Source organism: Oryzias melastigma, linkage group LG15 (assembly GCF_002922805.2).
Source record: "Oryzias melastigma strain HK-1 linkage group LG15, ASM292280v2, whole genome shotgun sequence".
NCBI lineage: Eukaryota > Metazoa > Chordata > Actinopteri > Beloniformes > Adrianichthyidae > Oryzias > Oryzias melastigma.
This window is the reverse complement of record NC_050526.1, coordinates 14155080-14168693: the sequence shown is the minus strand read 5'-3', so window position 1 is coordinate 14168693 and position 13614 is coordinate 14155080. Positions and strand designations below refer to the sequence as shown.

General features: G+C 38.6%; 1 protein-coding gene across 1 annotated transcript in view; it reads left to right on the top strand.

The window, feature by feature from the left end:
• Positions 1-5262: 5262 nt before the first annotated feature.
• The window catches only part of LOC112161767 (spectrin beta chain, non-erythrocytic 1), a 114217-nt gene continuing 105865 nt past the window's right edge, over positions 5263-13614 (top strand). Inside the window, exon 1 of the mRNA XM_024297210.2 lies at positions 5263-5496. The gene's annotated coding sequence lies outside the window, so the exon portion shown is untranslated. The remainder of the gene's footprint in view (positions 5497-13614) is intronic.

The following is a 13614-nucleotide window of genomic DNA, read 5'->3' as shown; positions in this document are numbered from 1 at the left end:
ACACACTTAAAGCCGCTTTTCCTCCGAGACTGCGTCAGCTCAAGTACACTGATATGTAAACACTTCACTGCTGTAAAGTGTTGCATATCAGCGCTAAGCTGCTTTGTTTCCACTTGTGAATCCGCTGGAATTACTTTAACTGCGTAAACAGTTGAAGAGTTATGAACGCCTAAAGAATGTCAACCCTGGAGCTAAAATTCTGACATTAAAGGGTTAATTCAACTGGAAATCGTTGTTGAACATTTTAAAGATCAAGGCTTTAATTGTACATAAAAAATATCATAAATGTATGATCTTGACATAAAATTAAAAAAGTGTTACAGACTCGACTACAAATGCGTTTATATTTGATGATATGATTGGACTGTTTTCCATTGGAATTATGGGTAATTGTTTTAACATGCCACCAGCCCGGTATTGGTCACTGGCTCCAGGTGTCTGGAAAAAAAAACTGTCCTGAAAACAGGTAAGACCGTTTAAAGTAAAATGTTGCTTCCTTAGCACAAAGAAATAAATATTAACCCATTAACAGATTAAGTAAGTTTTTACTGTTGTTACTCCAAGACATATCTGGGATTTCAAACTGGAAACCATGACAAAATTTTATTTATTTATTTATTTTAAGTATACTAATAGGTCTTAAATTCATATATAAAGTGCTTTCATGCTCAAAAAAAGAAATGTAGTTTTGTTCATTGATGGAGAAGGAAAAAGGACAAAAAAGTTTAGCAGATGTTGTACTTTTTTTAAGTTGTTCTTCGCAGGACTTTCTAAAGAATTTTAAAATACTTTCTAAAACTGTGGTTCTTGTAAAAAAAAAACTTCACGCAGTTCAAAAGATAATTTTGTAACAAGACCAATTATTAAAAAAAAATAATAATAATCTTTTAGGCCCAAACTTTTGATGACGAGATGTGAATTCATTTCTGAACGTGCTTCAAACCGGAAGTTACCTGTTGGTCAATTGAAAATAGTTTATGGAAGTTTATGGGATTTATGATTTTGGCAGCACATCTGGTCCCAATTTGGTTTGATCGCTGTGGCAACACAAAGCGGCAGACTTATCAGTTTTAATGAGTTTTTGGAAGAGTTTGAGATGTCCATCCATCCATCCATCTTCTTGACCGCTTCTTCCCTTTCGGGGTCGCGGGGCGCCGGAGCCTATCCCGGCTACTGAAGGGCGAAGGCGGGGTACACCCTGGACAGGTCGCCAGTCTGTCACAGGGCCTCAATCACACACACATACACTCCCGCATTCACACCTAGGGACAATTTAGAGTCACCGATTTACCTGTGAAGCATGTTTTTGGACGGTGGGAGGAAGCCGGAGTCCCCGGTGAAAACCCACGCATGCACGGGGAGAACATGCAAACTCCACACAGAAAGGTCCCAGCCGGGATTCGAACCGGGGCCTTCTCGCTGTGAGGCGAGAGCGCTAACCACTGCGCCACCGTGCAGCCCTAGTTTGAGATGTCTTCATTTTTAATTCCTTACAGAAACAGAGTGTGTCCGTTCGCTTTCATTTTCAGGTTGTAGAAATAATAACCTGCCCTCCTCTTCCTTCCCCTGTGCTCATGAGCAGAGAAAGAAAAGCAGCCCACCCCCACACTCTTCACTGGAGAAAAAATATTGGCCTCAACCTCTTCCACCTCCTACTTTTTCTCTCCCGGCAACCACTTTGGCATCCCATAATGGTCACCACGGAAACAACAGTCGGTCTGAAAGCGTTTGTGAGAGCCTCCAACGCCCTCCATTTTCTATCCAGCTCATCAACTGCCCACACGGTGGGATCTTTTCATCTGCTGCACCGTCGCTCACACCTGAGTGGGAGCTGACAGCCAGCCGTTGCCAGGCAACACGCCAGAGTTTGGTCCAACTTTGAACGGAACGCTGACATTTAAAAAAGAGCAACATGTGTCGCTCTGATCCCGTCGAACTGTGACAGTTTTTTTTTCCTGCAAACTCCTCCTCCTCTTGTTTTCTCAAAGCAATTATTCAAATTGCAAGAAAGAACTTGATCTGAAACTGGTCTGCATCGAAGAAGGTTCTAGTGATTCTGCCAGCTAGGGATGAGGGACGGTTCTTGATGCAAACAAATTCAGAGTTTGACTCTTGATCCAAACATTCTCATCCAGAATACTTGGCTGCTAAAACATTTGGCAGCAAAAGTGACAGTCAATTACTGTAGTCCGAGCTGAAGGCCGCAGGAATCGATGCCAGACCCCGACATGCTCAGAAGCAGCAGCTGCATGCAGGGATTTCCCCCAATGACCTCTGACCTTCTCGTCACAAGTGGTCGACTCTGCTGGATGTCTCATATCTTAGTGATAATCCACACACACGCACACACAAACACTTGTGATGCTTGCATCATGAAGAAAAAGAACAGATGACATTCTACACACACTCTTGGGTTGCATGCCAGCCCAGTTGGATGTCCTTCAGACCCACAATGCATTGCTTTCACTGTGTGTCTGTGAAGTACTTTAGTTCAGTTTTTTCACTGCTTGAAACAATTCACTGACTGTCTTTTTTTATTATTCAGATGGTAATTTACAGAGCCCCTAAAGGGACATCGAAGTAATAAAAAAAAGAAAAAAAAAAAAATTCTCAAAAAAAAAAGATTAAAATTGCTTCATACTATCTGCTTTTTTTCTCTTTTTTTTCTGGTTACTATCAGGTGCGCACCAGATACTATCTGCTTTTTTTAATGTTTTTTTTAGAAATAAAGAAAATTCTGGTCACTATTTGCTTTTTTCTAATATATATATATATATATATATATATATATATATATATATATATATATATATACAGGTATATTCTACTATCTGGTGCGCACCAGATGGTAATCAGAAAATCTTTTTTTTTTTTTCCTACTTTTATTTTTTTTAACTTTGTTGTCCCTTTAGGGGCTCTGTTGAAATTTACTTTGAAGTAATATATTTTATTTTGAAAGCCAAGTTGAACAAACACATCCTACAAAGACTCAACTTTATTTTGAAGTTCATTTATTTATTAAAAAACATTGCAAAAAAAGAAAAAAAGGAAATTAGAAAATACCACCCCCCCAAGATAAAAAAAAATGAAACTTCAGAGAAAAATATTCAAAAATATGCAGAAACATTCAGTCAAAAGTTACATGGAAAAAAATTATGCCATAAATCAATTAAAAATGAAAAATCTATCACTGAAGATATAAAAAACCAAAGGACAACACTAGCTGGAGGAGGACTCCGCAGTCTGGGACAGTTAGGAAGCTGAACTCCCTCCCGTCTGCCCCTCCATCACCTCCTGCTCTCTGCACGCATAAACTTTTGACCCCCCCCTCCCCCACCAGACTTGAGCAGACGCCACCTCACGCAGCATCTAGTCGCAAATGCCATCACCTACGTGTCGCTTTCTCTGCTTTCTCTTGTTGTTATTGCATCAGTTTCATATTTTCTCTGTGTTATAGATTTGGCATTTGTTCCACAAATAAGGGAATAGTATGTTTGTGAGTCAACATTTTATTATGAGGACTTTGAAAAGAATTTGCAGGATATTGGCCTCTTCAGCATTTATGCTGCCTTCAGAGATCCAAATATGTTACAGCATATCCCATGTTAACAAAAAAAACATCAATAGATGCATTGATGGATTTACCTGATCAATTATACTTTTGAAAAAGAATGGCTTTTTCCTTGTTAAATTAAGCTGTTTTTCATAATTTAATGAGATTATTCTAGTAAAATTATGAATTTATTCTCATAAATTTACAACTTTAGTCTCCAAAATTTACAGCTTATTCACGAAAATTTACAACTTTATTTAAGTGAATTTGCAAATGAATTCACTTAAATTTATGACTTTATTCACATAAAGTAATGAATTTATTCATTTTATTCATTACCAGAAATAATCTGTATAGAAGCAACTTCAGAAAATAAATCTAACTTTGTTTTTTTTGAAAAAATAATAAGGCTTTTACGTGTGCATATAATACAGAAAATAAAGTAAATGTATAAATTAACAAACAAACCTTTAAAGATTCTGATATGTGTACTAAGATACCTGCTGTGGAGACGCAGTGCCTGATGGGAAATGTGTCTCACACTCATGTCAGCAGAGCTGTCTCCATCCTCTGGTTCAGTTAGCAGAACATTCCTTCTGTTGCTTCATCACCATCATCTACAACTTTCATCTGTTTGGCTTCATTCAGCCTCTGCAGCCCTTCCCCTCCTCCTCCTCCTCCTCCTCCTCCACCCTCCAGCTCCGCCTCTCCCTAACACAGACAGGGATGTTTTATTTATGTCACACTGCAGCCCAGGCGGGTGGGGTGTTGTTACAGTACGGGCGGAGCTTAAAGTTCCTTTTTTTTTGTATGAGAAAGTAGACAATGGTACTAGTAAAAAATGATTACTATTTTCTTTGTACATTTGGCATTGTATTCCTAAAATGTAAAATGATGACAAAATGTCAAATTTTAAAATTAACTATAAATTGAAATGGGAGCAAACTTAAAGAGGACCCTAAAGGAGTAATATGTGCTAGTTTATTGGGTCCTGTTAAAAGCCACATGGCAGAGTTTTGAACAAGTTGCAGATGTTTTAAAGAGCTTTTGGTAAAACGGATAAAAAGTGAATTACAGCAATCAAAACAAAATGAAATAAAATTAATAATAATAATCATCAGATCAGGTTTCGATAATATGTTTTTTTATTATTATTATTTTGCCATGTTCATCAGATGATTCAGGACATCTTTTAAAGTTTGTTTTAGTGTCCTTTCAAAGATAGGGATTTGTCAAACCACGCCACAAAGTTTCTGACACACGACTGGACAGAGCAACTCGGAGAACCAAGGGCAAAAATCACTGTTCTGTCTTCTGATAATCTAGGTGGAGAATTTTATTAAATAAGCATTACTTAATTATTGATAAGCAATCCAATACACTGGTCAAGTCTGTTTCAGGGACGGAGCAATAAAGTTCGATAAAGTTGTCTCCATACAAATGATAAGAAATGTAGCTAAATGTATTAATTAGTTTCCAAAGACAAATCATATAAAATGAATAATCTAGGGCCCAGCAATGAACCCTGGGGGACGCCACAATATATTTATTTCATGTCAGAGGCTAATGAACCCACAATGACGTTGAATGTTTTTACAATGAGGTATGAGACAAACCAATCAAAAACAGACCACAATCATAAACTTGTGATAAACTCTATATAGTAAAGCAATTGCGTTTCATTTTTATTTTTTAAAAAAAGAGAGAGAAGAAAAAGATGGGTCTGTTGAGAGGTGGATTTTTTTTTAACCGACAGTGTCCGTCCAGCCGGCGCGTCCCGGTGAATAAACCGAGAGTCCCCGCGCTGCAGTCCGCGCTGGAGAGGAGGAGGAGGATCTGTGGATTTTAGGACTCCGCGCTGTTGCCTCGTTTTCGCTCCCAGCAGTCCGTCCGGGCGTCCTTCACTTCGAGCGGGACTCCAGAGCGCTTCCGTCGACCTGAAGGTGAGCGTCCGCCCGCCGCGTCGCCCGTTTGGTCGCCTCCCGCGCGGGGTGGAAGCCCCCGCGGGCTCGGGGAGCATCCATGTTCCGCTGACTGAAAATCCCCGCGTCGCTGCTGTTTTGGCGCAGAGGCCGAGTGAGGGGGGCTCCTCTCAACTTGTTTGTTTGCTGTCTCCTCTTGGGCTTTTGTTGCTGCTGCTTGTGTTCTTCGCTTCTCTGCATCTCCTCCATCCTCTGTTCTGGAGTTCCCCCTCTGTTGTCGTCTGTGTGATGAAGACTGGGGCGAGGATGAAGGTGGTGCAGGCGTGGCCGCCTCCATGACCTCAGCTCTGGAGCGAAAACATCTCATTTCGCTGGTCGTGGTCCTGCAGGCGGCTCTGCGGTGACCTTCTTCATCTCCTCCAGCTCTGCAGCAGAACCCCACATGTTGGCTTTGTGGTTCTAACAGCCTTCGGGATGGATTTGGGGTTAGGAGAACTCTGGTTGTTTGGTTCTGATCTGTTTGTGCGTGAAACATCTCTGCAGGTTCCTGGTGCCTGCTCGGACCTCTGAAAACAATCCAGATGATTGTAGACGTTTGTTCTCTGCTCCAAATCCTGGAGAGTCATTATGTAACCAGATACAGACTGCTTTTCTCCTCCTCTTCCTTTAGTACTTTTCCTTAATCTTCCTCCTCTTTTGTGTGAGTGTGTTTTTATTCTCTTCTTAGTTTCCTCTTTTTTCTTTTGCTCTTTATCTGTGTTGCATCGTTGGGGCACAATTGGAAACTTGTTGACGGGATCCTCCAGAATGTCGCAGTGTGGTGTTGGTTTGGTCACCATCAGCCTGCATTCAACCAAACTTCAAGTCAGGATGAGGTGGCACAGCTTTAAAGGAGGACCTCTAATGCAAAAGTCCTTTAAAAATGAAGCATTCTTCTGCTAAATAAACTCATTTGTTTGTGTTGCAAACTCTGTTGTGTTTCTTGGACAGTTTTCCGATCTGCTGCGGAGACATCGAGGGCCCACGCTGCAGTCTAACAACTCACAGATGATCGAGGATGCAAAAATATTTACAGCTTCCTGTTAAAGCAAAAAAGCGTACTCTGCTCTGATTGGTCAAATGCAATGGTCTGAGGGGACCCCGCCCACTCAAGCTCAACGTTAAATTGCACACACTCTATTTGCAGATGACACCACTTTTATCAGTACTTATAAATTTAGAAAAAAAAAAGACATTCAAAGACCCACCCTGAAGAACAAACGTTTTCAACATGTTCTTGTGGCATTTTTCTGAGGATGAAGGACATATTTAAAGACAATTAATCTCAAAATTTAATTTCTAAGTACTTCTTTATTCAAATCATTGTAAATCAGGAGTATGCAAAAAACCCCAGCTTATTTTGTGATGTAAAAAATACACTCGGTCCCTGCTGCGCTCCATTCTGATCCTTCCACTTCATCTGAAGACGTGGTTAGGGGTGTGGCAAAATATCAATATTGCGATATATTGTGACATTTAGGCCTACAATTGATTCTCGATGGGTTCTAACCATGTATCGATCTTTTCTTTTCATTTGAAGAGGCTGTAAAACATTATATTTGTCATCTTTTGGTGAGACGTTCCTTTGGAGGTAGATAGGGGTGCGCGTTGCATTAATTTGCCTGGCAGCTACTTGAATTATTTAACTTTTGTTCTGTTATTTCTAACAATTCTTCTCTAAGTAGTGGCTCTTCTGTTCATATTTACTATTAACACTGAATTTTACAGATAATTCCAATTCAGTTGGTGTCAAAGACATAGTATTTCTGATTTCAGCAATGTTACATAAAAGTTTATTTTATTTGTTGCTCAAAATTAGACACAAGCTGTTTATTATGATTGTGCTCAAGCTAAAAAAAAATAAATAGAGAAATATTTTCCTGAAAAATATGTTCTTCAAAGCCTACATTACAGTATCGCAATATCATTAATATCGTGATCCATATATCGCATCATATCATGAGGTACCCAGAGTTTCCCAGCCCTAAATGTGGTGACCTCTGTTGTAGACTAACATTATCATTTCCGAATCAGAGTCCTTTATTCTGAATAGGATAGGGCAGCCACTAACGATTATTTTAATAGTCGATGAATCACCGATTTATTTTTCCAGACTAGTCGACTAATCGGCTCATGGGTAGACTGGATATAAAGCACACATCTTAACCATCATTAGCTTTTTTGCTCGTATACAGGAAAGTCATTTCTACATGTCTTGCAGAACGACTTGATTTCTTTTGAGAGCAGATGTTTCCTTCAGAAGAGAAATTTCACTCTGATGGGGCAGAAGTTGCAAGAATGCACAGAAAACATTTAGCTAATTAGTTTGCTCTTTGTTTTCGCCAATGTTTGCTTAGCTAGACGATGATCTCTCTTTAATGTTATCAAATATTGCATTGGAAACTTTTGTCTTTTATTTATTTATTTTATGTTTCTCACTGTCGAGCTCCGTTGGCGTGCTTTTGTGGTATCCGAGTTTTTCCTATAATAAATAAATTAGCACTACTGCGCATGTGTCAAAGATAATAATAGACGCGGCATTGGAATACGTGCACCGCAGTTTTGAGATTATTAAAAAAAGACTTAAATTAGTTGTCATCTATTAATAGTCGACATAGTCTTGACTGATTGAATAATCGTGACAAGCCTAAAATAGAAAAATGAAAACTGGTTTAATGCAGAATGATTGTCAACTTGCATTTACAAACTGGTCATAAAAAGAATGATTCTTGTTTTGCACAGAGAACATTCAACTGTAATCCAGAAGTAAGAGCAAATTCAGTGTATGAAAATGAACATGTTTTTGGCTCATTCAACGTTCCAGCACGGAGTGGTGATCCTTACGCCACTTTGTGATCAATGTTGAACAATAAAGTTGCATAAGTTTCACTCATGAGGCGGTGAAGACTTTATCTTGTGGACCCAAGGAAGGGAGATGTGCCAGGAGGAATGTGTGGGAGAGGAAACCCAGGAGGAGGTTGACCTGAGGAAGGACAGAACTGAGGAGGAGGAGAAGGAAAAGTATGAAGGAAGATGTTTACACATTTACAGTTAGTCCTCAAATTAAAGTTTTTTTTCCCCCCTAATAATCCAAGCCTGTGAGAACCAGAATAAAATCAGAACCACCACCACCATATATACCCCTCACTGTTTTTTAGTAGTCTCCATCAGGGTGGAAACAAGCAGGTCAGTCAACTTTCTTGCATCAACCATTGTCTCGTTGCAAACCAGGTTTATTAGCAATAAAAAAACAGCTTATACTTTTTTGAGATGCTCTGGTTGGTTCTGAAAAATTCAACTGGATGGATCCAAATCCAACTGTCTCAATCTTTGTTCTGTTTCCATCACCAATCAGGATTGTTCAGGTGAACACACCAGATTTTCTTAAGAAAAACAAAGACTGAGTGAACACCGTATCATGGGAAGGTGAGGTTGTTTCTATCAGGGGGAGGAGAACTGGTGGCTTGGAGGACTGAAGGGATGATGGAGTGACTACAGGAGGTGAAGCAAGGAGGAGGACACAACTTCAACAAATGGGCTGTAAAACAAACCAGAAAAGATAAAGGAATGTTCTGGAGAATGTCCAGCTGATAGTGCAAGAGGCGGAGAAGGAAAAGGTTTTTCCCAAGGGGACGATTCGTTTTACTATAGACGGTGGTTGTCACCAGTATCCCATAACCACACCCCTTCAAATGTGCATAGCAGAAGACACACATTGCTAAGGTAATGTGACTCTATGCTACCTATAGACAGTCACATGTTTAAAGACAAGAATGGAGGGAAAAAAGTGGATGCAGTGGATGCAGTTCATTTTTGGCAAGCAAAAACTCAGCTGTTTGATACTACATGAATCATAAACAGCTATTGCAAATCAGTAACTTCAGCAAGAAAACAAGAAAGTTTTTTACACTAAATTTTAATTCAGAAGATAAATGTCCTCTTTAAAGTTGAGGGGAATCCAGAAGCCAAAAAAGTTCTGAAGCAGTTTTAAAGCAGGTTTAACGCTTCAACATTGTACCTGTCACCACCGACTGCACAATAACTTGCGGTTCTTTAACTACTATAACTCTTCAACAATTTAAGCAATTAATGTTAGTTCCAACGGATTCTGACTGAGAGAAAAGCAGCTTTGTAATGATATCGTAAAGTGTTGCACATCAGCGGAAAGTTAATCTTCTCCGCTTCAGAAACCATTGGAATCACGTCAGCTACGTAAATGCTTGAAGATTCACAGTAATTCATAGAATATTATCAATCCTCCGATGTTAAAGTGTTGAATAGATGAGTCTTGAGTGAGAAAGTGAATGCTTCCTATGGAAGGAACAGGAGCACAAGGGACAGACGTACAGAAGACGGTTAAGAATGGCTATGAAGGTAAAATAAAGGAATTTAACTGGGAGCCAGTGGAGTTGCTGGAGAACTGGAGTGATGAATAGATGGAGTTCTAGGGATGATACTCTCCACCAATTGAAATACATGGAGACATTTGAGAGTGGGACCAAACTGTAGTGGTATGGAGGGTAAAGGTTGGAAAAAAGGTGATTAATGTTGTATAGATGGAAGTATGCAGACTGGGTAATGGTATTAATGTGAGATTGAAGACATGTACTGTGAATGATGACACCCAGACTCTTAACCCTTTAACATCAAAGCTTTAGCACCAGAGTTGACATTCTTTAAACTACCATAATTTTTCAACCGTTTATGTAATTAACATAATTCCAGTGGACTATGAAACGGAGAAAAGCAGCTTTGTGCTGATATTTAACACTTAACAGTAGTGAAGTCCTTATGCTATCAACTTAAATCAGATCATTCCTTCACAGAAAAAAAGCTGCTTTCTGCAACACTTCACGTTAATAATGTGTTGCATTTTGGTGCAAAGTCTATTTTCTCTGCTTCTCCGATTCACTTTGATTGCGTAAATGGTTGAAGAATTACAATATGTCAAAGAACCTGTGTTATTTAGACATCACAGGCGATGTCACCGGTGTTAAAAGGAAGGGAAACAGATTGGGGGTAAATTTAATGGGGAAAAGCTGTTGAGTCTGGATAAAATGGATTTTAAGACAAGAACTTATTTTATTTCTATTGAGCTTAAAAAAGTTGGGTAAAAAAAACAGGATTTGATTGGTGCTAACTTAATCTATCCATTTTCATTGACTATGAATTGCTCAAATTGGATTTGTGTTAGTAAATTTGCCAAATGGAAACACGAGAATTTCGAATAACCCCCCCCCCCAAATTTTTTGCACTTGGAGGAGGTGGTTTTTGAGGCATATCAAAATTCGCATATTTTGCTAAACTGCAACGGAAACACTTTTTTGAATGAAATGAGTCACGTGACCAACTGTCGGATACCACGCTTCGTTGTGTACAGCTAAGCATAATTGTTGGATCCACAGCTCCTCTATAAAATCCTCAACCACAATTTCCCAGAATTACTTCATCCGTCGCTGCTCCATGGCCTGAATAAGACACCGATGACGATGAGCGCTAGTGCCGTGGCAGAAATTTGACTGTTTCTGCTATAAATCAACATATTGTACATATCTGTTTTTGATTGACTTATTGTGTCAGTTGGTCTGTTTTTATTCACATAATTATGATTTTATGGAAACAGTGTAATTGCGAAATTGTGTTTTTTCAACATTTCTAGAATTTCGATAAAGTTTTTCGCATATGTGTAATGGAGGCGCTGCTGATGACAGACGAGGGAGGAAAGCTAAAGGTGATTCTCCTCGGGAGGAGCTGAGTGTCATTTTTTTAATTTACAGAACTATGTGGGGGAATATAAATTAATAATAAAAAATGGGGTCATAGTATTGAGCCCTGAGGAACACCTAAAATTATGGCGTAAGGATGGTACTTAAAATATTCAAGCCCAATGAACTAAATGTGGCTTTAGAGGTAAGATTTCAGATGGTCTAATGGAGTATGTGATATGCGAAAGGAGACAAATCTATTGAGGAGGACGGTGCGAAAAACTCACTCGGATCTAAGAGGATGAGGATTGCGGTCCAGAACCAGGACCTTCAAGGAGGTTGGGGTTTTGACCTGTGGAGTTTCTGTGCTGTGGATCAGACAAAAACCAACCACCTGTTCAGAGAGGTTATTTTGAGACAGCAGAGTAAAGTCGAGCTGTAGCAGTTTTTATTTAATTATTTATTTGAGAACTTTAGAAAATCAGCAAAGCAATCCTTGTAATGTAACAGATTATTTTTTTATACATGTTGGTTGAAGACTCATCCAGTTTTCTTAAAAAGCAGCTCGAGTTACTGAATCTTGATCTACAAGACTGTAAGTGTAATTCCGTTGGACATCTTTGCAAAAGTTTGTGCAATGCAGTTTGCATGGCATTGTTTATTTTCCTTCAATAAACCATCGGTCCGGTTCAGTTGCCATGGTAACTTTGTGTAAAAACTGGGGAAATGGATTTAGCAGTCATCACATTCTCACCATGTTTTCCAGTTTCTGAGTCTTTGTAAACATTTAGTCAGAAATATTTATTTTTTATTTTTTAGTTAATGTACCAGAGCTCTGAAAGTTGCCTGTGACTGTTCATAAATATTTTAGCAATTTCCCCTCAAAATGTGCAGAAATGCTGCCTTTACTCATTTGATAAATAAAACATGTGAAACGTGTTCTTGATGATTAATTTGCACCAAAAAGCCTTTTTTAATTAGCATTTTTTCAAACAAGCAGCTCGTTGCTTTTCTTTTGCTGGTTTGGACACAAACAAAAAAACAAAGAATGACGTCTCTAAATGACGTCTTTTCAGCACAGAAGTTGAAGTTTGTGAATCTAAAAGTCTGAAAGGGAAGGATTTTGCGTACGTATTATCACACTGCCCTTCAACCATGTTCATAAGCTCAACACCAAGACCTTGGTTTCTTCTTTATTAAGAGGGTGGGACAGAAAGTCAGTCAGAGCATGAACCCAAAAGGAATTTGCTGTTATTTACTCAGGCTGGCACTAGATTCCATTTCTTCATTCCTTCTTCTATCAAGGGACGGAAGGCTGATAAGAACTTTGTTCTGATTGGACTGCTTTTGGCAGGTCATCGACAAAAGTACTGGGTATGTTAAAGCTGTGGGTCATTTTCCAGTTTGTATACATACTTTTTGGATCATTTATTTCATTGTGTAAATAGTAGATTGTAAACCATGCCAGTTAATTAAAAAAATGAGTGTTATAAATGTAGAAATAACAGTTAGAATTTGGGTTTTAGTGTAATTAGGCTATATTTTTACAGAATACAGATAGCTTATATTAAATGATGTATGTTTACACAAGTCAAATGTGGATATGGCATTCCACAGGGTTCTAGACTTGGACCCATTTGTCTTTTGTTCTTTCTTTTCTAGTGAAATTTTTAGTCAATTTGTTATAATCATTGACCAAGACTCAGCTTCATCTGTCCAACAAACTGAATCTACAAACATGTTTACGAGACTTCAAGGTCTGGGTTACTCAATATGTTCTTTGATTAAAATGTCCAACCCAAAGTCATTACATGTGACCCTACAAAATGTTGGTTTCTATCTTCAGTGCTGTTAAATTATGCTGTTGTAAGACTCTTGTAGGGTTGGTGAGAGTCTATACTTTTATTTTATGCATTTATTATTAAAATATTTGCAAATACTCCTGCATGTGGGTCAGTTCTGTAGAGCCAATGTAAATTTAAAGTTTCATGGGTCCATATCGACCAGTGTAGTCTATTAATAGTTTTTCATTTTAGCCAAACCCTTAAATCTAGAAAGAAAAAAAAATTCTGGAAGAACAAGTTTTCACTCTGTTTGGTTTATTTCTTTGCTAACATTTGAAAAGATGTAAACTCCCACAAAGAGAGAAAAAAATAAGCATGAAGTTATTTATTTTGATTCACTTCATTTTCCATAATGCCAAAGGTTTTGGTGAGACACAAACGCACATTCCTGAAATAAAATGTTCAGCGTCAGGTCTTTAGATGTGGTCATCTACAGTAATGTTGTGTCTGTCTCTGACTTAGAAATGATGAAATCTACTTTGAAATCTCTTCAGTATCTTCCAGTCTGCCTGCAGTTGCAGGAAGTTACGGGAATCTTAGTGAAACGAAGC